This window comes from Dipodomys spectabilis, unplaced genomic scaffold, assembly GCF_019054845.1.
Source record: "Dipodomys spectabilis isolate Male_0828 unplaced genomic scaffold, ASM1905484v1 ptg000028l, whole genome shotgun sequence".
NCBI classification, from domain to species: Eukaryota; Metazoa; Chordata; class Mammalia; order Rodentia; family Heteromyidae; genus Dipodomys; species Dipodomys spectabilis.
This window is the reverse complement of record NW_024870705.1, coordinates 3424258-3450337: the sequence shown is the minus strand read 5'-3', so window position 1 is coordinate 3450337 and position 26080 is coordinate 3424258.

Below are 26080 nucleotides of genomic sequence, written 5' to 3'. Positions count from 1 at the left end.
GAAAACCTCTTAGATTTAACTCCTTTAATAATAGTTTTAGTTCTTTATACTTATATATTTTTTTCTTTTTTATTATTGTCTATGTAGTGTTCAGAGGGGTTAATCTTACATAAGCAAATTAATGAGTACATTTCTTATCAAGCATTGTAGCCTCCTCCTTTGTGTCCCCTTCTCATCACTTCCCATTCTGCCCCCCCACCAGAGTTGTAAAGTTCGTTTTTTACATACGACTCGTACATTGTTGCAATTGGTCAACCTGTTTCCTCATTTAAACGATTTTTTTTTCCTTCCCCTCTACATACAGACATCAAATACGGTGAAAACAGGGGTTATATTATACCATGGGGGAGGTTATACAAAGCAACAAACAAATAATCTCATAAATGTGTTAGAAACAATCGCATGAAAGGAAAAAAAAAAACATTTGAATACATATGTTAGGGTTCATTTCCCTAATATCAAATTATCTGACCTTTTCTGCTTGACTCAGATATATACTAGTTATTGCAAATAAGGGAAACCATAGGACCTGTGTTTCTTTGGGCTTGGCATACTTCACTTAATGTAATTTTTCCAAGTCTTTCAATTACCCTAACAAATGGGGCAATGTCATTCTTTCTGTTAGAGGCAGAGAATTCCATTGTGTAAAATACCAAATTTTCTTGATCCATTCAGCTACTGAGAGCATCTGGGTTGGTTCCATATCTTGGCTCTGGTAAATAATGCTGCAATAAACATAGTCGTGCTAGTAGCATAGTGTGGTCTTGTTTGTGAACATTTGAATAAATGCCCAAATGTGGGATTACTGGGTCATTGGGGAGCTCTATGTGGGGTCTTTTGAGGAACCTCCATACTGCTTTCCAAAGTGGTTGAACATGTTTACACTCTCACCAACAATGCAGTAATGTTCCCTTCTGTAAATATCCCCTCCACCATCTGTTGTTATTAGAGTTCTTGATTATAGCCATTCTAACTGGGATGAGGTGGTATCTCAATGTTGTTTTGATTTGCAATTCTTTTTTGGCAAGAGAGGTTGAACATTTCTTCATGTGTCTATTGGCCATCCTTCTTTCCTCTTCCGAAAAGTTTCAGAAAGCCCACTTATTTATTGGGCAGTTGTTTCTTTGAAGATTTGTTGTTGGGGGATTTAATCTTGAGTTCCAAGTGTATTTTAGATATGAGACTCTTGTCCGTTGTATGGCCAGTGAAGATCTTCTCCCAATCCGTAGGCTTTCTATTGATCTTGTTAGCTATGTCCTTTGCCATGCATAAGCTCTGCAATTTCATTCAATCCCATTTGTCCAACCTTTCTTTCATTTCTTCTATTTCTGGGTTTCTGTTAAGAAAATTTCGGCCTGTGCCATGGAGACCTAGGTTTTCTTGTATTCCATCCTGTAATGTTTTCAGAGTGTCTGCTTTAGACTCCAAGGTTGTTGATCCATTTGGAGTTGATTCCATTGTATGGTGATATATAAGGATCTAGCATTAGCTTTCTACAAGTTGTTAACCAATTTTGCCAGCACTATTTACTGAAGAGGCTGTCTTTCTTCCATTCTGGTTTTTAGCTGCCTTATTGAAGATTAGATGTGTATAGGTCTGTAGGATCATTTCTGGGTTTTCAATTCTATTCCATTGGTCCTGAGGTCTGTTCTTTTGCCAGTACCAAGCTGTTTTAAATACTATGGCTCTGTAGTAGAGTTTGAAATTTGGTATTGATATTCTTCCAGCACTGTTCTTTCTGTTGAGGATGGTATTTACTATTTGGGTCTTTTTATTGTTTCATATGAATTTTTGGATTGCTCTTCTATTTCCTTGAAGAATGAGGTTGGAATATTGATAGTTATTGCCATGAATTTGTAGATACCTTGGGAAGTATTGCCATTTTCACGGTGTTGATCTTTCCAATCCAAGAGCATGGATTGCCACTTTCTAAGTTCTGTTTTGATTTCCTTTTTCAAGTTTTTAAAGTTTTTATCATACAGGTCCTGAACTTCTTTGGTTAATCGCCTAGGTATTTTATTTTTTGTGGGGCTATTACGAATGAAGTTTCTTTCCTAATTTCAGCCACACTTTTCACATTGAAAAGTCCTTGATTTTTGAAGTTTAATTTTATACCTTGCTACTTTGACAAAGTTTTGAATCGCCTTGAGAAACTTTGGGAGTGGAGTCCATGGGATTCTTTAACTACAAGATCATCTTATCTGCAAAGATGGAGAGTTTTAATTCTTCTTTCCATATTTTGATCCCCTTTATGTTTGCATCTTGTCTTTTTGCTGTAGCTAGGCCTTCTAATACTAGATTGAAGAGAAGTGGAGAGAGTGTACATCCTTGTCTCATTCCTGAGTTGAGAGAAGAAAGAGAAGCAAGCTAAACTGAAATATAACAGATCGATCCGAATATTTAAAGTTGAATCAAAATCGAATGAATTAGAATAAAAAGAAACATAGAAAGAATCAACAAATCAGATTTGGTTCTTCGATAAAAATTAAGAACATTGACAGACCTTAACAAATCTTATCAGACAAAGAAGAGAACAGAGCCAAATAAACAAACTCAGAGATGAGAATGGAAACATCGAGAAACAACCAAGATTCAGAACATTATGAGGGAATGCTTCTCAAACCTTTATGCTAATAAGTTTGAGAATCTGGAAGAAATGGACAATTTCCTTGGAAATATCACCATGCTGAATCTAAACCAAGATGAGTTAAACCAACTTAACAAACCCATATCAATCATCAAAATCAAAACAGCAACCAAAAGACCATCCATCTAAGAAAAGTCCAGGGGTGGATGGATTTATAGTGGAATGCTACAAGGCCTTCAAATGAGAACGCACACCAATACTCCTCCAACACTTCATTGAAATTGAAAGAGAAAGTTCTTTACCTTACTCTTTCTATGAAGCTATCGTAACCCTAATTCCAAAACCAGGCAAGGTCTTCTCAAGTAAGGAGTATTATAGACCCATTTCTTCGATGAAGATGGATGCAAAACTTCTCAATGAAATCTTGGCCAATCAAATTCATACACCAAGATCAAACAGGATTTATTTCAGGGATGCAAAGCTGGTTCCATATATGCAAATTAATTAATATAATTCATCACATCAACAAGAGCAAGGATAAGAACCACTTGATTATGTCAATAGATGCAGAAAAAGCAATTGACAAGATCCAACACCCCTTTATGTTGTAGGGTCTGGAAAAGCTAGGAATTCATGGACCATTCCTGAATATAATAAAGGCTGTATATGACAAATTGACAGCCAGCATTTCACTTAATGGTGAAAACTAAAGCCATCTCTGCTAATCTCAGGAACCAGACAAGGATGTCCACTCCCTCCACGTCTCTTCAATTTACTATGAGAATGCTTAAGTACAGCAAATGGCAAGTTACAAATATAAAGTGCATCTCAGTAGGGAAAGATGAAGTAAAACTCTTCCTCTTTGCAGATGACATGATCTTGTATTTTAAGAATCCCACAGACTCCACTCCCAAGTTACTTAAGATGATCTGAAATTTTGGTGAGGAAACAAGGTATAAAATTAACCCACAAAAATCAATGACTTTCCTGTGTACAAATAATGTGAAGAGTATGGTTTAAATCACCAAAACAGCTCCACAGACAAAAAAAAAAAAAAAAAACCTTGGAGTTAACTGAAGAATTGAAGGAGCTCTTCAATGAAAACTTAAATTACCTTAAAAAGGAAATCAATGCAGAATTTAGGAAGTGGAAAAATATCCTATACTCCTGGATTGGAAGGATCTTAGAAAATGGAAAAACATCCCATGCTCCTGGATTGGAAAAATCAACATCATGAAAATGACAATACTTCCAAAGGATATCTACAAATTCCATGTGATACCTATCAATATTCCAACCTCATTCTTCAATGAAAACGAAGATATCCAAAAATACATATGGAACAATAAAAGACCTGAATAGCAAACACAGTCCTTAACAGAAAGAGAAGTGCTAGAGGAATATCAATACCTATTTTCAAACTGCAAACCTATAGTAATAAAAACAGCTTGCTACTTGCACAAGACCTGACCAGAGGAATAGAATAGAAAGAATTGAAAGCCCAGAAATGAACCACAGACATATAGCCATGTAATCTTCTACAAGGGAGTTAAAAAAATAGAATAGAAGAGAGACAACCTCTTCAGTAAATAGTGCTGGCAGAATTGGTTAATCACTGTAGAAAACTAAAACTAGATCCTTATATATCACCAGAATCAACACCAAATAGATTAAAAACCTCGGAGTCAAAGCAGACACCTTGAAAACATTACAGGAAGTAATAGGAGAAACGCTAGGTGCCTGTGCCACAGACCGAAATTTTCTTAGTACAGACGCAGAAACACAGCAAATCAAGGAAAGTTTGGACAAATGCAATTGGATGAAGCTGTAGAGCTTCTGCATTGCAAAGAACATCGCTAGCAAGATCAAAAGAAAGCCCAGAGATTGGGAGAAGATCTTCACTAGCCATACAATGATCAAGGTTCTCATATCTAAATCGTACTTGGAAATTAAAAAATTAAATCCCCCAACAATTAATCGTCAAAGAAACAACTGCCTGATAAGCAAGTGTTCCAAAGACTTAAAGAGGAACTACTCTGAAGAGGAAGTAAGAATGGCCAATAGACAAATGAAGAAATGCTCAACTTCTTTATCCATAAAAGAAATGCAAATCAAAACAAACATTGAAGCTGAGCACTGGTGGCTCAAGCCTACAATCCTAGCTTCTCAAGAGGCTGAGATCTAAGGATCGTGGTTCAAAGCCAGCCCAGGCAGGAAAGTCCGTGAGACACTTATCTCCAATAAATCACTAGAAAACTGGAATTGGTACTTTGGCTCAAGAGTTAGAGTACTCGCCTTGAGCTGAAGAGTGTGGGGAAAGCACACAAGCCCAGAGTTCAAGCCCCATGACCAACTAAAAAACAAAACAAAACAGAACAATAGAACAGAAAACATTGAGATTCCACTTCTTCCCAGTTAGCATGGCTATAATGAAGAACATATGATCATATAAGATGAAGTAAGCTAAATGAATCCTAAGATAGGGACACAAATATCTTTTTTCTTTCTTGCTATGGTTTCCAATGCATTCATAATGTACCATATGATTATTAGTTTCTTTGTATATTCCTCCCCCAAGGTATAACCCCTATTTTCACTGTATTTGATGTTGGTACCCTGCATCTCGTAAATACACTTCCCTAATGTGGGGAGAGGAAGGGGAAAATGCTTAAATAAGGATACAGGTTGACCCATTTGAACAATGAGATTTACCAAACACTATATTGAATAATGACGTTACAACTTCGACGGCGGTAGGAGAGAGTGGGGCGGGAGGGCAAAGGGTACTTTGTGGAGATGTGACAGTAGGTATGACAGGTGGAAAACAAAGGAGGAGGCAACAATGCTCAATAGGTAATGTATTCATTACCTTGCTCATGTAAATGTAACCCCCCAGTACAATATTTTTACAAAAATGTACAAAAAATCATATGAGGACTCTAAAGCTGAACACATTAGACACTTTTACAAGCTTTTCTGATATATAGGAGAAATTAATTTTTTTAAAAAAATTAACACTTACCTTTCATATTTGTTGTTATAAATAAAGCTGTGCGTGTGTGTATGTGTGTGTGTGTGTATGAAAAAGTCTGAAGCCTATCAACAATATTGATTATGTTTCTATGTTATCATTCCATATAGTCCCTGGGTAACATAATTAATAGTGAATTATCTAACTCAAGAAAGCAGCATTTGCAATTTTAATTGTTATTATTTTTGTGATTAAAAGATGTTCAGTGCAAAAAGTATGTCATAAATTTTACTTTATGATAGTACTATGAGAAATATGATAATTTTACTATTTCTCTAGAAAATGACAGTTAAACTATTGCCTCCTGCCATATATTAGAGTGCATATCACTCTACCCTGGGATAGAATATTAAAAATTTTGCCAACAAAATACTGAGCTAACAACATAAATACATACAGTATTAGGAAACAAATATCCAAAAAAGTAAAGAAAAAATGATATTTTTCACTATTGTCATTTTATAGATTTTGCATCTTAACCTCATTATATAAAATTTAACTTTCATAATGTCAATATATAACATTTCTTTTATTAAATGGCCATGAAACATTTAATCTTCTCTCTTGGTGACTGGTCATATGAAAAGTCTCTGATCAGTGAAAAAAATTCAAAAATCTTAGGCACTTACAAATCTGTAGATTTGTTGTTCTTTAAATAGGAAGTTTCAGTTAACAAGAGAGGGCTATGGTGGTGGTCCCGGAAAAAACACCAATCATGTGAAAATTAACTTGACAAAAGTAGGGTCTGTATGTTGCATTGTAAAAGTTAAAAGTAGTTTAAATGGAAAAATTGATAAAAGAAGAGGTCACTTGAATGCAAAATGTCTTTGAGTTATACTAACGGAAAGGGGAGAAACAAAACCCATAAGTATCTGGTTCTTAAGAAAGATTTGAAAAATGCAAATAAAAACAACATTGATATTCCACCTCACCCGAGTTACATTGGCTATAATCAAGAACTCTAATAGAAACAGATGCTGAATGGGAATGTGACAAGAAGGAAATCTTGCTGCATTGTTGGTGAGAGGGTAACTTGTTCAAACACTTTGGAAAACAGTTTGGTGGTTCCTTAAAAGACTCCCATTTTGGGGCATTTACCTTAATGATCACAAAAAGACCATACAAGAGCTACCAGGGCAACTATGTTTATTGAAGCATTATTTACCACAGCTAAGATATGGAACCAACAGAGAGGTCCCTCATAGATGAATAAATCAAGAAAATGCAATATATATATATATCCGAAAGAATGACATCGCCCCATTTGCTAGGACATGTCAAGACTTGGAAAAAAATATATTAAGTAAAGTAAGCCAGGCCCAAAGAAGTATAGGTCTCAAGGTTTCCCTTATTTGTAAAAGCTACTATATATCTGGGACAAGAAGAAAAGGTCAAAAGCTATGTACATATGACCATATGAAAAAATGTGAAGCGTAATGAATCCCAAGATAGGGACACGAGTGTATTTTTTTTCCTTTTCCTTTCTTGTTATTATTTCTCATGTCCCACATACTTATTATATAATGTTTTTTTTTGTATATCCCCACGACACTCAACTTTAACCCCTCCCCCCCACTTATACTCTCTCCTCTCCCCCATCCCACCACTGTATAACACCTGTTCTCACTGTATTTGATGTCGAAGCCTTCTCTAATTCTGAGAGGGGAAGACAAAAAACAAAATGCTTAAATAAGGATACAGGTTGGGCATTTGTAACAATGAGACTTAGAGTACACTGTAGAAAATGAACTTTACAATTTAGTCGGGAGATAGTGAGTGTAGTTGTGGATGTCCGAGGAAGGGATGGTAGGGAAAAACAAAGGAGGAGGCAAGAATACTTGACAAGAAATGTACTCATTCGCATGTTCATTTAATGATAAGTGCTCTACACGGTATTTTTACAATAAAAAAAGTGTGTTAAAAAAAAAGAAACAAAGAGCTGGGTGCCGGTGGCTCATGCCTGTAATCCTAGCAACACAGGAGGCTGATATCTGGTGATCACGGTTCAAAGCCAGTCCGGGAAGGAAAGACCATAAGACACCAATCTCTACAAAACCACTAGAAAACTGGAAGTGGCATTGTAGCTCAAGTGGTAGAGTGCTGGCCTTGAGCTGAAGAGCTCAGGGACAGTGTCCAGGCCCAGAGTTCAAGCCCCATGACTGACACAAAAAAGAAAGAAAGAAAGAAAGAAAGATATAATAACTTTTTCACAGGACATTCACCATATAAAGGTTAAGTACAATTAGAGTTCTCATTTCAACCAACATATAAAAGCCCTCTATGGAAATTTAAAAAATACAAATGAGTGGGTTCACCACTGAGGAATACTGAAATCAGCTTCTCTGATTTTTTTCAAGGTGTACTGATTTTGTACACTAGACCAAATTTGAAAACCAACTGCTAGGAAAATTGTTTACATGACCTATTTTTGTCATGGTAGCTCTCTATGTGGCATCATCATCTCAAGAGAGCAGACCTTGAGGAGTGATGGATTAGTTCTATAAGTGCCTTAATTTGGCATTAATATGTTGATAACTATTTTTTTAAATTTTTCTTAATTTTAGGCTGGCCTAAAATACAACGTTTAAGAGTATGAAGGCTCCATATCTTAGCTATGGTAAATAATGCTGCAATAAACATAGTTGTGCTGGTAGCTTTAGTGTGGTCTTGTTTGTAAACATTTGGGTAAATGCCCAAAAGTGGGATTGCTGCGTCATAGGGGAGTTCTATGTGAAGTCTTTTGAGGAACCTCCATACTGCTTTCCAAAGTGGTTGAACAAGTTTACATTCCCACCAACAATGAAGTAAGGTTCCTTTCTGTCCACATCCCCTCCAGCATCTGTTGTTGTTAGAGTTCTTGATTTTTGCTGTTCTAACTGGAGTGAGGTGATATCTCAATGTTGTTTTGATTTGCATTTCTTTCATGGCTAGGGATGTTGAACATTTCTTCATGTGTCTATTGGCCATCCTTCTTTCGTCTTCAGAGAAGTTTCTCTTTAAGTCTTTCGCCCACTTATTTATTGGGCAGTTGTTTCTTTGAGGATTTGTTGTTGGGGGGATTACTTTTTTGAGTTCCAAGTATATTTTAGATATGAGACCCTTGTCCGTTCTATGGCTAGTAAAGATCTTCTCCCAATCCGTGGGCTTTCTATTGATCTTGCTAGCTATGTCCTTTGCCATGCAAAAGCTCTGCAACTTTATGCAATCCCATTTGTCCAACCATTCTTTGATTTGTTGTGTTTCCGGGTCTCTATTCAGAAAATTTCGGATGAATGGATCAAGAAATTGTGGTATATATACACAACGGAATTCTATGCCTCCATCAGAAACAATGACGTTTCCCCATTTGTTAGGAAATGGAAAGTCTTGGAAAAAAATTATATTAAGTGAAGTAAGCCAGGCCCAAAGAAACATATGTCCCATGGTTTCCCTTATTTGCAATATCTAGTCTATGTAAGAGTCAAGCGGAAAAGGTCAGATAATGTGATGTTAGGAAAATGAACCCTTAAATATGTATTTTAATGTTTTTTTTCTTTCATGCATGTGTTTCTAACGCATTTATAAGATTATTTCTTTGTTGCTTTGTATGTCCCTCCCCCACAGAGTAACCCCCGCTTTCACTATATTTGATGTCAGTATAACTTGTGGAAGAGAAGGGGACAAACAAGTCGTTTAAGGATTCAGGTGGACCTGTTGCAACAATGAGAAGTACAAAATGTCATGTCAAAAATGAGCTTTACAATGTCGGTGTGGGGGGGGGGAAGGGGGGAAAGGATTGGGCGGGGGGGGGGGGGGGGGGGGAGGGGGGGGAAGGGGGAGGCTGGGAAGGGAGGTGAAGGGTAATCAAAGGAGGAGGCTGCAATGCTTGGTAAGAAATGTATGCATTATCCTGCCCATGTAATTGTAACCCCTCTGTACAGTATGTTCTCAAATAAAATAAAATAAAATTAAAAAAAAATGAGTATGAAGGCATGACACTTTGCCCAGTTTAAATAAATGGTAAATGAGTTGAAGAGATGTTAGATATTAGTTGCCAGTTATTATGTGTCATTATTTAACCACTATTGTTATTAGTTACACAAATAAGTTATTGTTCCCATAGTTTCAAAACTGTGATAAACTTTAACTAGGAATTTGTATAAGAAATTTATTCAAAAAAAATTAAAAACTACCGTTTGGTACTGCTGCTTTGTTGCCAGCTCTGTCGTGTGGTATATTCTCTCCCATATTGATGGGTGGCTATTGTGAATATTATGATTAACATTATGTATCTACTTATGTCTTAGATTTCTGACTGAAAATGTTGTTCAAACTTTTCTATGTGAATATTGAAGATTTAGGAATTGAGCTAAAAATTGACTTTTTTACGATAATTGAAAAATGCAAAATCAATCACCTAAATAGTAAAAATGCAAATCATATATAATATATGTGCAATCTAATCTGAGTATTACCCAAAAATCTTAGTACCTCCAGATATTGGCAGTGGATTCTAAAGTGTTTTATAAAGGTGGTCTAACTTAAAGAGGATTTTTAAGTAAAATATGTAAAATAATGTCACATCTAGAGGCTACAAAAGTAGTAAAAGTGTCCAAATTTTGTACTTTATTCAGGACCTTAATTTTGAGTTTCTCTTACTTACTGTTAACTACATTCCAAAATAACTAAATTTAAAATCCTCAAAATAAAAAAAAATCATGTTAGAAATCATGTAGTACCTCAGAGCTATAAACTTACCTCTGAGTACTGCCTTTGCTGTCTCCCAGTGGAGCTAGTAATTTGTATTTTCATTTTTGTTGAATAGCATGAACATTTGAATTTCCTTTCTATGCTTGATAAGAAATGTATGCATTATCCTGCCCATGGAATTGTAACCCCTCTGTACAGTAGGTTCACAAAAAAAGAAAAGAAATCATGTAGTATCTTGACTAAAACAATAGACTTTGTCCCATCTCTCTCCATCCTGCCCTACATGTGAACCATTCATTTGCCCAGCATTTGAATGCAATATATACTACAACCTGTTAGTCACAAAGTAGCAATCCTTTCAATGCAATTGTCTGCAATGTTTGTGTTCACATCACTGTTACTATACTTAATTGTGATCCAAAGATGAGTATGATGTTATTAAAGGCATCAAAATGTAATTGCTATAAGTGAAAAGGTGAAATAACTTGACATAATAAAAAACAAAATAAACATATTCTACTATTGCTAAATTTCATGAGAAGAAGGAGTCTTCTGCATGTGTTTATTTGAAGATAGAAAAATAACTTTCTTGCAAGCGTTTTACATAGTATTAAACTATAAACATAGTGGAAAGGTGGTTATTTAAAAAAATACATCAAATTTTGGGAAGACATAAACCAAAAAAACATCAGTCATCCTCACTGCATCACTTCAAAGACATCTTTGAATACTAACAAATTCACACCAACTTTGATCCCAGCTACTCAGAATGTGCAAATCATGAGGACCCATTTTTCAGGCAACTTAAGCTTATTCTGAACAAGATTCTTTTCAAAACAAGTTTTTCTACCTTTAATCTCAGTTATGTGGGAAGTATAAGTGGGAAAAGGATCATTCCTGACAGCCTAATCAAAGAGTGTGAACCTTAGTAAAATTAACCTAAATTAATGTGGCTGAAGTTACAGAGAGAATAACGTTACAAATTCAAACACTTAACCATGAAATTATGTAATTCACACACATACACGCCCACATATGGAGACATATATTATGCACACTATACATTTGAACAATAAATATTGTATATTCATATTGTGTACGTATAGTTATAAAAATAAAAGAATCATTGGTAAAGAATAAATACATTTAAAGAAGAGAGATCAAATTCATGCTACTTTTATTACAATATTTATTTTTTTCTGATTACTGTCCCTCACTATTGTTACTCACCCACAACATTGAGTTTTACTGTATGTATCAACAGGAAACAAAACATTCTAAGTTTTTTCTGTTATTTAAATACCAAAGCTCCTTCCCTACTAATGGATTCAGTCATTGAAAAGTCATTGGATCATGAAGTTCTGGCCTAATCAGTGTACTAATCCACAAATTGATTCATAATTTGATGGAATGTTTGGGAGATGAAGGAAAGAAGCAAAGAAAATATATCACGGGATTTTTTTCTAAGGGAGCTTCTCTCTCTTTCCTTCTGTGTCTCTTGCTCATTCTTTCCTTTTCCCTCACCCTTTCCCTCTTTCTCTTCCTCTTTCTACTCCTCTTTCTACTTCCTTTCTGTTCTTTGTGTGCAGAGTTCTGCACTCCTAACCCCTCTGACATGTTTTCCTGCCTCACTGCACATAGATCTTGGAAAGACATGCAATTACTGACAGTCAAACAGTAACTCTGAAGCTATGAGCCAAAATAAATCTTTTCTCCTTTTAAACTGTTTCTCACAAGTATTTCTCACAGTGATGAAAAGCTTGAAGTACCAAGTAGAACTTGGGGACCTGTGCTAAAAGATGCTTTGGAAAGTTTCTCCCTCAGATAAAGTGTGTATATAGGAAATTATTGCTAGACATGCATAGCTAGAGAAAATGTGACTTTGTATGTAGCATAAGTAAGAAAATAGACTCATAAAAACATTGACATTACAGTACTATCAGTTTTTTTAAAGCCAGATGCCAATGGCTCAAACCTACAATTTTAGCTACTCAGGAGGCTGAGATCTAAGGATTGCAGTTGGAATCCAGCTAGGCAAGGACAATTTGTGATAGTCTTATTTGTAATAAATCACAGTAAGAGTCAGATGTGGTGCTATAGCTCAAGTGGTAGAGCTCTAGCCTGGAGCAGAAAAGCTCAAGAACAGTGCCCAGGACCAGTGTGTAAGCACTAGAACAATTCATCAAACCATCAATCAATCAATCAATGAAAGTTAATTTCATAAGGCAGCAGAATGAAGTTGTCTGATATCAATAGCTTTATAGATATATTAACTAATAGCTTTTTAGAAGTAGAACTGTGAAAGCAGTGCATACATGTGATGAAATTTGTAGAAATTAATTGGCAAGGTAGCAAAAATACTCAGTGTAGATCTGACACAATTTACATGTAGGAGTAACAGGAAATAGAGGCAACTGAAGAAAGCTGTCTGCATATTTCTGGCTTGTATTTGAAGGCATTATCAAGTAAAATTTCAAGCCAACACACGTAGCAAGCCACTGATCTGTAAACATATTTCTTCAGGAGGCAGAGGGATAGAGGTTCTTGTTTCAATGCTAGTCGGAACAAAACGATTCTGTGATTTTTTTTGAAATTAACTAACAAAATGTCAGATTGGAGGTATATTTCAAGGGGTAGAATTCCAGCTGTAAAACCCAGGGCCCCTGAGTCCATGCCCTGGGACACCACACAGAGAGAAGATAAATGCCCATAAATCACACACTGATAAATTATTAGGTTTTTGGAACAAAATGAATTGGTCTTTATAGAAATTACAGTTGAGGAACATGTAGCTTATCTGGATTAAATTATAAATGAATGTTTGACAATATGTAGCTGAATTCATGTGAAAGCAGCCCACACACGTATTAACTTTTAGATACTAGCCACACCTAAACATGATGACCTGGATTTAACACGAAGGAGAATTATTGTACAGCACACTGTTCCAACATGGATACTTACCATAGTTCAAGGTTGTATCTTTCGTTAATTTTACTCACTTTTACATTCTTTTTTGTTGTGGTTGTTTTAGGTGACTATACTGAGGTTTGACCTCAGGGATTCATGTTTGTTTAGCTTTTTATTGCTCAAAGTTGTCGTTTTTTCCACTGGAACCACATTTATGTACTTTCTTTCCTTCCTTCCTTCTGTCCTTCCTTCCTTCCTGCCTCCCTTTCTCCCTCCCCCCTCCCTCCGTTTTTCTCTCTTTCTTTCTTTCTTTCTTTCTTTCTTTCTTTCTTTCTTTCTTTCTTTCTTTCTTTCTTTCTTTCTTTCTTTCTTTCTTTCTTTCTTTCTTTCTCTCTTTCTTTCTTTCCTTCCTTCTTTCATTCTTTCTTCCTTCCTTCCATCCTTCCTTCCTTCCTTCCTTCCTTCCTTCCTTCCTTCCTTCCTTCCTTCTGTCCTTCCTTCTATTTTGTGTACATCTCATTTGCCTGTTCAAACTGGATTTAATTCATTACGCTCAGCATTCACCCTCAAAAGTAGTTAGAACTAGAGGTGTGAGCCACTGGTACCTTACATCCCTTAATAGTGAGAAGCTATTCGGTGTCTCCCCAGGGAATGTTTCTTCTCAGTGAACCTGAGGTGTACAGATAGACCTACTTGTTCCAATTCTTAGGAGAAGGGAACAACAATGATTAGCTTGTGTTATACAAAATCAACAGGGCTCAGATAAATTGATTTTTCTAAACACTCAGCTCCTTGGATAAAGCCCAATATTCTACACAATCTTTTCTTTGATCAAAACAGGAAGTTAGTGTAGACGTGGGGAATGATAAGGAAAAGATTCTAAGAATTATAAATGAATTATTCAAGAGAAGTTATACATAATGGATACCTAGATTTGGGAATTATATTGTTCATGCACATAACAACTGGAATTAGAAAAACTGAAAGTAGAATTTCAAAAAAATATTGTAAGGTGAATAACAGGGGGGTTACTGCTAAGTAAGAAAGGTAATGAGTACATTTCCCTTATACTGTTACCCCCTCTATGGATTTCCCCTGACTACCCCTTCCCACTCACCTCTCTGCCAAATTGTAAAGTTCATTCCAACATGGTGTCTAGTGGATATCATTGTTGCATTAGGTGATTCTTTGTCCAGCTGTTTTTGTGTTTCCCATTCCTATAAGAGTAGGAATTAAACATCCTATATTTAAGGTAGCATTTTAGAAGGGAGAGTGAAACAAATATAGGACAATAATTTATATAGGCTAAAAAGATACACACTGCTTTGCAATACATGCTAAAGTAAATGAAACAAGAAGCATTAGTAACTCTCTCAAGATTTAAATATCAAAGAATCTTGAGTAAGATTGTGGTTAGAGGAATAAGAAACTCATAATATACTACACAGATAGGAATATTATCGATAGGAGATATAGGATAGAATTTCTAAGTGAAGACAAAAATGAATGAACTAGCAGTCGTTTCATAACTTGGAAGAATGGAAGTATAGGAGTGGGCTCCTAAGTGTGGATGTTTTTTTGAATTTTGGATAGATGATTTATTTGTATACTAGAACTTCCAAAAGAGTAGTGTATAACCTGTATGTCTTAAGTCCCAATATTAATAGTAGTCATGAGTCCCAGGCACATCATCTCTAACAAGAATTTTGCACAGATAATGTTCTTACACTTGACTTATATCTAACCCATTCCCAAAACAAATCTACTGTGTGTCGTTATTAGTTAGATCCTGGCTTTAATATACCTTATGAAGTATAACTTCAGAAATTTGGGATTTGCGGAAGCATATGTTCCTTTCTAAAATATTCTTTTATAACTTCTTAGCTGTCAGATCAGATACTCATTTTCTCACTATCAACTGTGCGAATATTCAACAGTCATTTATCATTTAAAATTTTATATAATAAGCAAATGATGAAAATATTTACTAACTATATGCCTTCCAACAGCCTAGTCTATACATTTACTTAAATCTTTAGCATCAATATGTTTATCAGTGATGGTGTAATTTTTACATGTGAAGTAAATTTTGACAATTTTTAAAAAATATTATCCCATGATAATTATTACTAGCATGGCTTAGATGAGAAGTATACTCTTATGTGAGATGCCTTTAAAGTGCTGTAGCCCATAGGCCTGTCAGTACCTACCTTCTAGCTATTTTTTTAAAGACACTTATTAGCTTGATGTTAATTGTTTATGCCTGCAATCAGGTAACTGAGATCTGGAGGATTTTTGACTCAAAGCGAGCTCAAGCAGAAAACTTTTCCAAACTCTAATTAACAAGCAAAAAAAAAAAAAAAAAGAGAAACGCAAAAACAAAATTACTACTCAAAATAAAACAGCCTGGAGTATATATTAAACGGTAGAACATCTGCTTTTATCAAGTAAGCTGAACATGTGCAAGACACTCAGGCAAAAATAAATAAACAGATCAGTGCTTAGTCAGTTTATGTAAGGTATAAAGACAATAACTTTTTTTCAAGATCTAAAGTCCTCAACTTCTTTCATCTTCCTATCACAACTAAAATCTTAGAAACTAGATTTGAAAGTATGTAAGAGAAAATAAACGGACCAGTTTCCAGAAACCAACAGAAATTTAGAAGAGTTTGCATTCGAGTTTTATAAAAAAGAATTCTGTGAGAGGGGCAGAGCATTGATGAAAATATATGCATTGTCTTAAAGTATAAGTATGTTAGAAGTAAGTTTTGGATTGAGGGTTTTATAAATGACATTTTCCAAATAATGTTGATAATTAGAATTTATCAGTAAATTATTTTTTTAAATTTTTTGGCACGTACTCCATGTGGTTCTAATGAATGATCAAGTGCAAGGACAGAAGAAGGAGAGCTAGTCAATAATTTCTACATTCTCAGTGATGACTATAGTAGTTAAAAATAGGTCATTACACAATTTAAAAATATAATAATAATAGAGAAAGATTAGTGTATTCATCAAATAGTTATATGATTATATGAAATGAGCCTCACTAATTTTCTTTACTTATTGGAGAAATTCAAATTAAAATAAGAGATTTTATTATTAACTCATTAAAATATTTGGGAGAAATGATTAATTTTCATTGCTGCTTAGAATATGAAAAGTATCTATACTCTCCTATTGTTGGTAGGAATGCAATGTGTTGCATAACATGCACTTGGCTATTATCTCTAAAAGTACCTTGTCCAGGACAACAAAAGAGGTAGTAACAATGCTCAACAATTCATATATTCATTACCTTATTCCTATAACTGTAAATCCTCTGTACAACACGTTTATATAACATTTTTAAAATTCCTCTGAAACCTAATGTATAGCAATGATTTAGAAATTTTTGAAATAACACATTTGTAAGAGACTGTTTAGAACAATCCTAATATTTGCTAAAAACAAAAATGTAAATATCCTTCATGCTATGTTCAGAATGAAAACTCTGGTAATTTGGAATGCTACTGACTGAGCAACTGAAGAAGGTGGATGGTCATTGCACAAAGGAACTTACAAAACCATTAACCTGTGTATGAAACTACAATCACTTATACAGGTATGAATAATTTTATACATAAAACAAGCATATTGAATTTACATATATCTATTTTCATAGGGTATTTTAGAAAATGGAAAATGGTAGAGATGGAGTGAGATCAGAGTTGTAGATGTTGGAGGCATTAACAATCAAGAGAGTGATAAATAAAAATCAAAAACCTTTGTGTTTCTGGTGGCAAAACAATTTCTATATATTCTAATGACATTTGATGTGTTCGTCAAACCCACAGAACTTTAAACAAAAATGGGGGTTTATATAAGCTACATATTTTTAAATGATGTCCAGGCAAACTATCCCATCTACAGTTTTTGCGGTCAAATTTTGTTTTCTGTTGATGGACTAGCACTGGCATTAGAAGTGATTTGAATTTAATATATAATTTTTATTGAATGCATGAGTGATTAAATGAATTTTAAAAACTGATATGCATTTATAATTCCTTAACTTCTATGCTATAATTAATAGTAAGTTGAGGTACAATCCACTCAATTAATATTCAACACGGTAGAATAATGAATCAAAATACAGAAATTAGTGCCAGTAAGTGAAATCTATTTAATCTAGAACTTGTTAAACAGAAAGCTATATGTAATGAGTGAAAGTATAGATTTTACTTGTTAATAATATCATCACTTCTGTAATGTATTTCAAAGCTCCTAGAATATTATATATCTGTTATACTGCAAAATCTGACATTGTTTTACCTGGATACAACAACTATATATATTTTCTCAACATTCCTTAAGTGCTTTTTATTTTATTAATCTTACAAATAGAAATGATTTTATTCTGCTTCTCTGTTAGTAGGTAATAGTTGTACTACTAAAGAGTAAATGGATGTGAATAATCTACATGAAGGCTGTGTGTGTGTGTGTGTGTGTGTGTGTGTGTGTGTTTGTGTGTGAGTGATTGAGTAGCTAGAGAAAATAAAAATAAACAGAAAAAATGACAGCTTTCCATTTAATTACCCTGCACCATTATGAAAATGTGAAATCCCAGTACACCTTAATGACATTTAGAAATTGAAAGGATGTATTGGACAGTTCTCCTAGTCCATTTTGATCTATAATTCTCATTTGTCCCCAACAATGGATATATGAGCTCTCTGAAGACTCCTCTATAAGAAAATGTGACAACATGGAAACATATATATAATTCATACTGTGCTCAGAATGCATATCCAAGTTCCTGTCATTTGTTTAATCTGAGGAAGGGTAACCTTTTGCTGTGGTTTAAATTACAAAATCTTAAAATACAAAATCTTACCTCACTTGTAGAAGTGAATAGATCATTTGCCTGTAGGACCCTTAAAAGTAATTATTTCAAAATGAGGATATGAATACAAATAGGAACTCTTATGTGATAAAGGCCATGTGGTTTTTCAAAGGTGCTAAGAGGACATAATAAATTTGGAATGTAAGAATATGATCGTGGTGATAAATCCAAAATGTGATGTAATAATATCATGTCATAATAATATTTTGTGTCACAATTAGTTGGAGATATAAAACATAAGATGAGGTCACAATAGGGTTGTGATGTCACAGTGATTTGGAGATATAAAAATATGCATGATCTCAAATATCATTAACTCACAATAAGTATATGAGGTCTCAAAGGGATTGTGATGTCTTCAAAGGCAATGTTGATACAAATGCGATGAAGTCATAACAGTTTTGAGATGTCACAATGTGACACAATGTTCATGAAGTCTGGCAGTGTGATGTCACAGTGGTCATTAAGTCACAGTCACAGTGGATTTCTGGTATTAGTTGTCAGACCAGAAATATTATGAGGTGGAAAACAGATTGTGGACTCACGAAGGGCCTAAGACATCCCACAAACAACTTGTCACAAATTTATGAGGACAGGAAAGGTTTGTGATGTCACAGTGTGTTAGTGATATCACAATGGCAATGTGATGTCACTATGACTATGAGGTCACACTGGGTTTCTAATATCAACATCCATTCCACAATTAAATGCGATGAAATTACATAATAATAATTTACAATGTGTCTATGATGCCACAATGACAATGTGGTTCCATAATTGCTGTAAAAATCATGAATATTTGAATTTCTTTTCTAACCTCTTCCATGACCCACTGATGGTTCAAGAGTGTATTTCTCAGCCTCCAGGGGTTACAGGATTTTCTTGGTTGGCTTTTGGTGTTGAACTGTATTTTAATTCCCTTGTCTGAGCGAATGCAGGGCATAATTTCAATGTTTCTAAATGTGAACAACTTTGCTTTGTGACCTAAAAAGTGCTCTGCTTTGGAGAAAGTGCCATGTGTTGATCAGAAGTACATGTATTATGATGCTGCAGTGTAAAATATTTGGAAGATATCTGTTCAGTCTAGTTGATCTATGTAGTTGAGTAGATCTGAGATTTCTCTATTGAGTTTCTGCTGGGGTGATCTATGCAGTAGGGACGGAGGTGTGTTAAAGTCCCTCCCAAACAATTAATGTCGTTGTATATATGTGACATTTTAGGGAAAGTGATGATTATTGGAAAATTTGGGTGCTCCGTTATTTTGTGAATGTATATTTAGGATTGTGATATCTTTCTGAAGGAGAGATCCCTTAATTAGTATGTAATGACCTTCTTATTCTTTCTTGCTAATTTTAATTTGAAGTATATTTTATATGATTAGGATTGTAAGTCCCACCTCTTATAGGGACCATTTGCTTGGTAGATTTTCTTCTAGCCTTTCATTTTCAGAGTATTTGATTTTGTGTGAAGACAGAAGTAAGAATGATATTGTTTTTGATGCAACTAGAAATTTTATGTTGCTTAATTGGACAGTTAAGCCCATTAATATTCTGGGATTGAGAGGTGTTTGGCAATTTCTGTCATGTTATCCAATTTCTTGGGGGCTGTGCCAACTGGGTTTGGTGAGATTTGAGGGCTTCAAAACTTTTGTGAGAGCTTTGTTTTAGATCTTGTATAGACTTCATTAGATCCTTAATTTCGCTTCAGTGTTCCTTCTCAAGTCCCTTTGTTGATTGGTTATAGTTTCATTGGACTCCCTTTCCATCTGCTAGGTTTCATTCAGCATTCCTTTTGGGGCCTGCATGGATTCTTCCACCTTCCTGTTTGTGGACTCCATGAATACATCTATTAATTTGTGTTTATTCCCATCCCACTTACACATTTCCTCAATTAATCTTTAGCCTCAACAGGCTCATGTCCTCAATTAATCTTTAGCCTCAACAGGCTCATGAATATTCCTATCACACTCACGCTTTTTCCTATCACATTTATTCAGAGTCATTTGCAGGTGTTCAATATTTTTATTCAGCATTTTCATCAGTTTTTATCAGTGTTGTAGACCATTTGAGGAACTCTCCTGTGGATTGTTAACTGCACTGTTGCCTGATTATCATTAATAGGAGTTGAAATACCTGGAGTTGCTATTTTTCTTGTGTTTCTACACTTTTTTCTTCAGCTTTGGGTATTAAAGCAAAACCAATACCGTTCGCAAACACTATTTTAATGGAATCATCAACCAGAGTTCTGTAGTTGCACAGACTGAACAGTCAAAATGAATACATGTACGATCTAGTTAAGTAGATATAACTTAGTTCAACAACAAACAACTAGGGACTAAGAAAATCAAAGAAGGAGCCCCCAGACAGAAATTAATAGTTTTAGGGAGAATTATGTAGAGAAAATAAGATTAGATGAATGTGGAGATGGTAAAAGAGAGGGAATGTAACCAAGACATATATGCAGGGAAAGGCAAAGTATAGAAAGAAGGAGAAGAGAGATACAGACAAAGGAAAAATGAAAAATAAAATTTAAAAGTGAAAGAAAAAATTATGTAAATGTTAAACAAGAGCAAGAAAGGAAACCCATTTGATTCCTTACCTTGCTCATGTATTTGTAACCCATATGTACAGTATTTTTACAATTAAAAACATCAGTATTTTTACAATTAAAAAATATTAATAAAAATAAATAAAGACATTCAGATATGAATATATATATATATATATATATATGTTAAAGAACACTACAGTTAAAGGAGTTACAGCTGAGAGTTTGTGAATTGAGTAATAGATATCTGAATTAAGCATGGGCACACACTGAAGGAAATGGTCTAATATAATATGTGTGTTTATCAAGGAATGAGTAGAAAAGCAATTATATAAAGCCAAAAAACAAAAAGAACTAATAGAAAAAAAAGTAAAAAGAGAATTAAAAAGTTTAATAAAAGTGATGAAAAATTAAAAAAATTTAATTTAAAAAAATCAGATTTTTGCGGGGGGGATTTTTTTAAGAGGTGATACCAAGTTCAGGATGTCACAATGTGCTTCTCATATAACAATGGCAATGTGATGTCACAATGGGGTTGTCATGCCACAGTGATGATGCAATGACAATGTCTGTGAGGTCACAATGAATTTGTAGTATCAATAAATATATGAATTCACACAGGGACCATGATGCCTTCAAATAGATGTCCTATCACAACAGTGATGAAGTCCTAAGAGGTTTGTGATGTCACCATGTGATACAATGGTCATGAAATCTGGCAGTGTGATGTTAGTGTAGTCATGCTGTCTCAGTGGATTTCTTATATGACATAGGAAGCATGTCACAAAAGTTAAGAGGACAGACAGGTTTGTGATGTCACAGTGTGTTAGTTGTAACACAATTGCACTGTGATATCACAATAGTTCTGATGTCACCCTGCATTTCTTATATCAAAACACATGTCACATTTGAAATAGAATGAAATCACAGAATAGGCATCCCCAATTTGTCTATGGCATGATAATGGCACTGTGATGTCAGAATGCAATTATGTCCTTGCAGTTTTTTGATGTCCCAATGAGCTGATTGTGTCATAACAATAATGTGATGTTATAGTGGTGATGATGACACAAATGGATTGTGATGTTACCATGACCTGTCTTATCATAATTATCCTCAGATCACAAAGAGGATAATAGTAAAGATAGAGATTGTGATATCACAGAGGCAATGTGTTTTTTTCAAACAAGCTAACAGTTCACAGTAGGTTTGAAATGTCACAATGTGATTGTGTCTTCACAATGGCAATGTGAGTTCACAATGTGTTTGAGATGTTACAGTGCTGACACAATGGGGATATTAAAAAGTAATTGTGATGTAACAATGGTTATGGGGACACAATGGGTTTTTGATATTAACCCACATGGAAATGTGAAATGGAAAGAAATCACACAATATGCATTCACAATGTGCCTATCACCTTCCAGTAAGGATATGATGTAATAATACTGTCACTATAGTTCAGTGATGTTGCAATGATCTGATGATATCATATGAACAATTTGTCACTGTGGAGATAATGTCATGAACTTAATGTCAGTTCAAAATGAAGATATGGAAACACAGACCATGAAGTCACAAAGACCATGTGTCTTTTCAAAGGTCCAGGGAGGTCAAAATAGGTTTGGTGTGTCACAATGTGATTATGATATCACAATGTCAATGTGATTTAACAATGGGCTTGTGAATGACGATGAGCATGGGGTTTGTAATAGCACAATGAGTTAGTAATATCACAATAACATTTCCAGTATCAATAAAAAAATGGCAATGTCATAACTGAAACATTCTAAGACATAAAACATGATCAGATTATGAGCTGACAAAAGTGCTAATATATCATAATGATGGCTTCTTAAGGAAGCCCCAGATAACCTCCCAAGGAAGTCCTAGATGGCTTCCCGAGGAAGCACCAGATGAACAGCAGAGGAGGTCAGAGATCACCTCTCAATAACATGACAGATGACTTCTCTAGGAGGACCCAGATGGCATCTCAAGAAGCCACAAATGACCTCCAGAAAAGGTCCCCAAAACAGGCTATCATGCTTACCAAGACTCAACACTAGATTATTCCTAAATGAGTCTTTTTGATGTTGGTTCTTGGGAGCCAAACACTCAAGGGAGGTTCTCAGTTGTGAAGTCAGAGAAATTCACCTAAGAGGGTGTTTTCCCAAGCCAAGGCCCAAGGCCATCTCACTGGAGCCTCCAAAAAAAAATGACCTCTAAAGGACAAAACAATACATAGAGGCACATTTAAAATTATAAACAAATTAATTTATACAATAAAGGGCTTGAGATTGCCTCATTCTGTGCTGGATACCCAGAGCCAAAAGCAGCCTTGACCAACAAACCTTCGACTTCAAATAGGCAGCCCCACCCTTTGTTAATTGGTCTGCAAACAACCATCCCCCCAATTATGATCTCCAAATCTCCATATTTCAAAGGGCAAGGCTTTTTTACTTTCCCTTCCTCCCTCCCTCTCTACTGACTTGTTTTTCTTTCCAAGGTCTTTCCCTTTTTCCAATCTACCACTTCCTTCTTCTCTTCAGGGTTTTCCACATTCCACAGAAATGTCATGCTCTGACACGATGGCCAGTTGGCAATCTTTCCCTACTGCTCTCCTTCAATTCTTCCCCTCCCAGGTCTTTCCCCTCCTGCTGTCTCAACATGTCCTTTTTTCCAGGTATTTCCCCTCATTCCCTCCTATTCAGTTGCTCAGAAAACATAACTTGTACCCCTTCTCAACTCCAACCTGTCTCCTTTCTAACCATTTTCAACGGTCACTTCCCAAACTGCCCACTGCCCAATCACTACTTGACTGCTAACTATGTGGAGCTTGATATTCCATCCCCCTCACAGCAGAATGCCCATCCCCCTGTAGCAACATGCCCTGTCCCTTCCAGATGACTGGACAACAGGGCCATGCTGATTGTTGGTTTCTTCAGAAGCTAGGGACTCATTTGGTTTTTATGGTGTCCTCATTTTGAACTAAAAGGTATTGAATTTGGTCAGTGTAGGCCCTTGGCCTGGTATGCTGGAGTAGACAAGGCATTCCACCAAATGTGACATAGCATGCTGCTGGAGAGGGTAGTCTGTCAAGCCCCATATGGTGAGGTGTCAAGAAGTGATTGGGCAATATGCAGTTTGAAATGGTTGAAAATTGTAAGGTAGGAGAGCCGTTGTTGTGACATAAGGTTACAACCTAACTACAGGCTGTGTATTCAGAGCAATAGATGGGGAGAGAAATAGAAGAAAGACCTGTAAGAAAGAAAGTGGAGAGACAGCAGAAGGGGACAGCCCTGGCAGGAGTGGGAGTTGAGGGAGAGTAGGAGGGGAAGGATGACAATTGGCCACTGGGGCAGAGCAGGACAAGCATCTGGAGGATGGAGGGACCTGGAGAGAAGAAAGAAGTGGTGGAAGAAGAACACGGAAGAACTTAGAAGAAAGAACAGGTGTGTAGAAAAAGTGGGAGGAAGGGAAAAGAAAAAAGCCTTGCCCTTTGAAGTTTGGAGCTTTGGAGATCTTAATTTGGGGGGCTGGTGTTTTGCAGATCAATTGACAAAGGGCAGGGCTGCCCATTGGTGGTCTGTGTTGGTCGAGGCTGCTCATGTCTCTGGGTATCTAGTCCAGAACAAGGTAGTTGCAGGTCATTTTCTAGTGTAAATAAATTTGTTTATAATCTTAAATGTGCCTCGAAGGATTGTCTTGATTTTATGGGTCATAATATACAAGTTGATATGGAGCTTAAAGTCCCAAAGCCATGAATTTTCTAAAATGTTATAAAGTCATAATGTGTGTGAAAACCCAATGGAACAGTAATATCACAATTACAATGTGATATATCACTTCATGATTATGTACTGTTGTCACAATTATTTATTAATGCCATAATGTTGATGATGTCACGTACTTTTTGATATCCCAATGAGTAGTCTAAATGCTAATGAATATATGAGTTCAGAAAGGGATTGTAAGGTCACCAAAGGCAGGAATTGAATGAATTCCTAACAAGTTTATGATGGCCAAAATGTGGCAAAATGGTCATGACCTCTGACAACGTTATGTCACAATTTTCATGATGTCACAGTGTTTTTCTAATATCACATGTCATAACATATTATGTGGTTGAAAACAGATTATGAGCTCCCAAAGTGCCTCAGTATCATACCATCACACCAGATGCATTTCAAAAGTTATGAGGAGAGGACAAGCTTGTGATGTCATACTGGTGATGATGTCACTAAGGGTTTCTGTTATTGCAATGGAAGTTCTGATGTTAATTGTCCTTAGTCCACAATGAGAATATAAGTAAATAAAGGGACTTTGATGTCGCAAAACCTCCTTGTGTTTTATTCAATGGTGCTGAGAGGTCATAACAGGTTGGGATGTCACAATGTGATAATGATGTCACACAGCAATGTGATGTCACAATGTTTTCGTGATGTCACATTGGTAATGAAGTCAGCAATAAGATCATGATGTGACTACACTTGTAATATTACAATCACAGATCTGATTTCAATTACTATTTTTTTACAATGAGGATATTTGCTCAAAGGAGTTAGAAGTCCTAAAGCACCTCAGTTTTCTAACATGTGATGAGGTTGTACTAGGTTTGCGGAAACATAATGGGACAATGATATCACAAAGAAATGTGATGTCACAATACCATGACATAATAATGTTTGATGTCATGATTGTGATGAGGTCCCAACAGGTTTGTGAGGTCACAATGGGATGCTGAAGTCAGAATGGCATGGTAGATCTGAATTGTCATTTATTCACAATGAATATATGAGTTTACAACGTGATTGTGATATCTCCAAATGCATGCCTTGATACAAATGCGATAAAGTCCAGAGAGGTAATGATGTCAGTACGTGACACAATGTACATGAGGTCTGGCAGTGTGATTTTACAGTGGTAATGTCACAGTTTTTTTCTGATATCACATGTCATACATGAAATATTAGGAAGTCAAAAACAGATTAGGAGCTCACAAATGGTAACATTTTACCAAAATTACGAGGACAGAAGTTTGTGATGTCACAATGGATTAGTGATATCACAATGGTTATGTAGTCACAATGGATTTCTGATAACAAAATACATGTCACATTTGAAATGAAAGGAATTCATATGATACACATTCCTATTGGATGCACAATGTAACAAGGCATATGTGATATCATAATATTATGGCACTGTACCATTATGAGGCCAAAATGAACTGATGGTGTCATACCAGCAATGTGATATCCAAATTGTGATGATGTCACAAAGCATTTGTGATGTTGCTATGGGATACCTGATCTCAATTTTCATTAGTTCACAATGAAGATATGGGTAAAAAAAAGGGACTGTGATGTCATAATGAACTTGTGTTTATACAAAGGAGATAAGTAATTATGTGCTAAGAAGTAATTATGACATG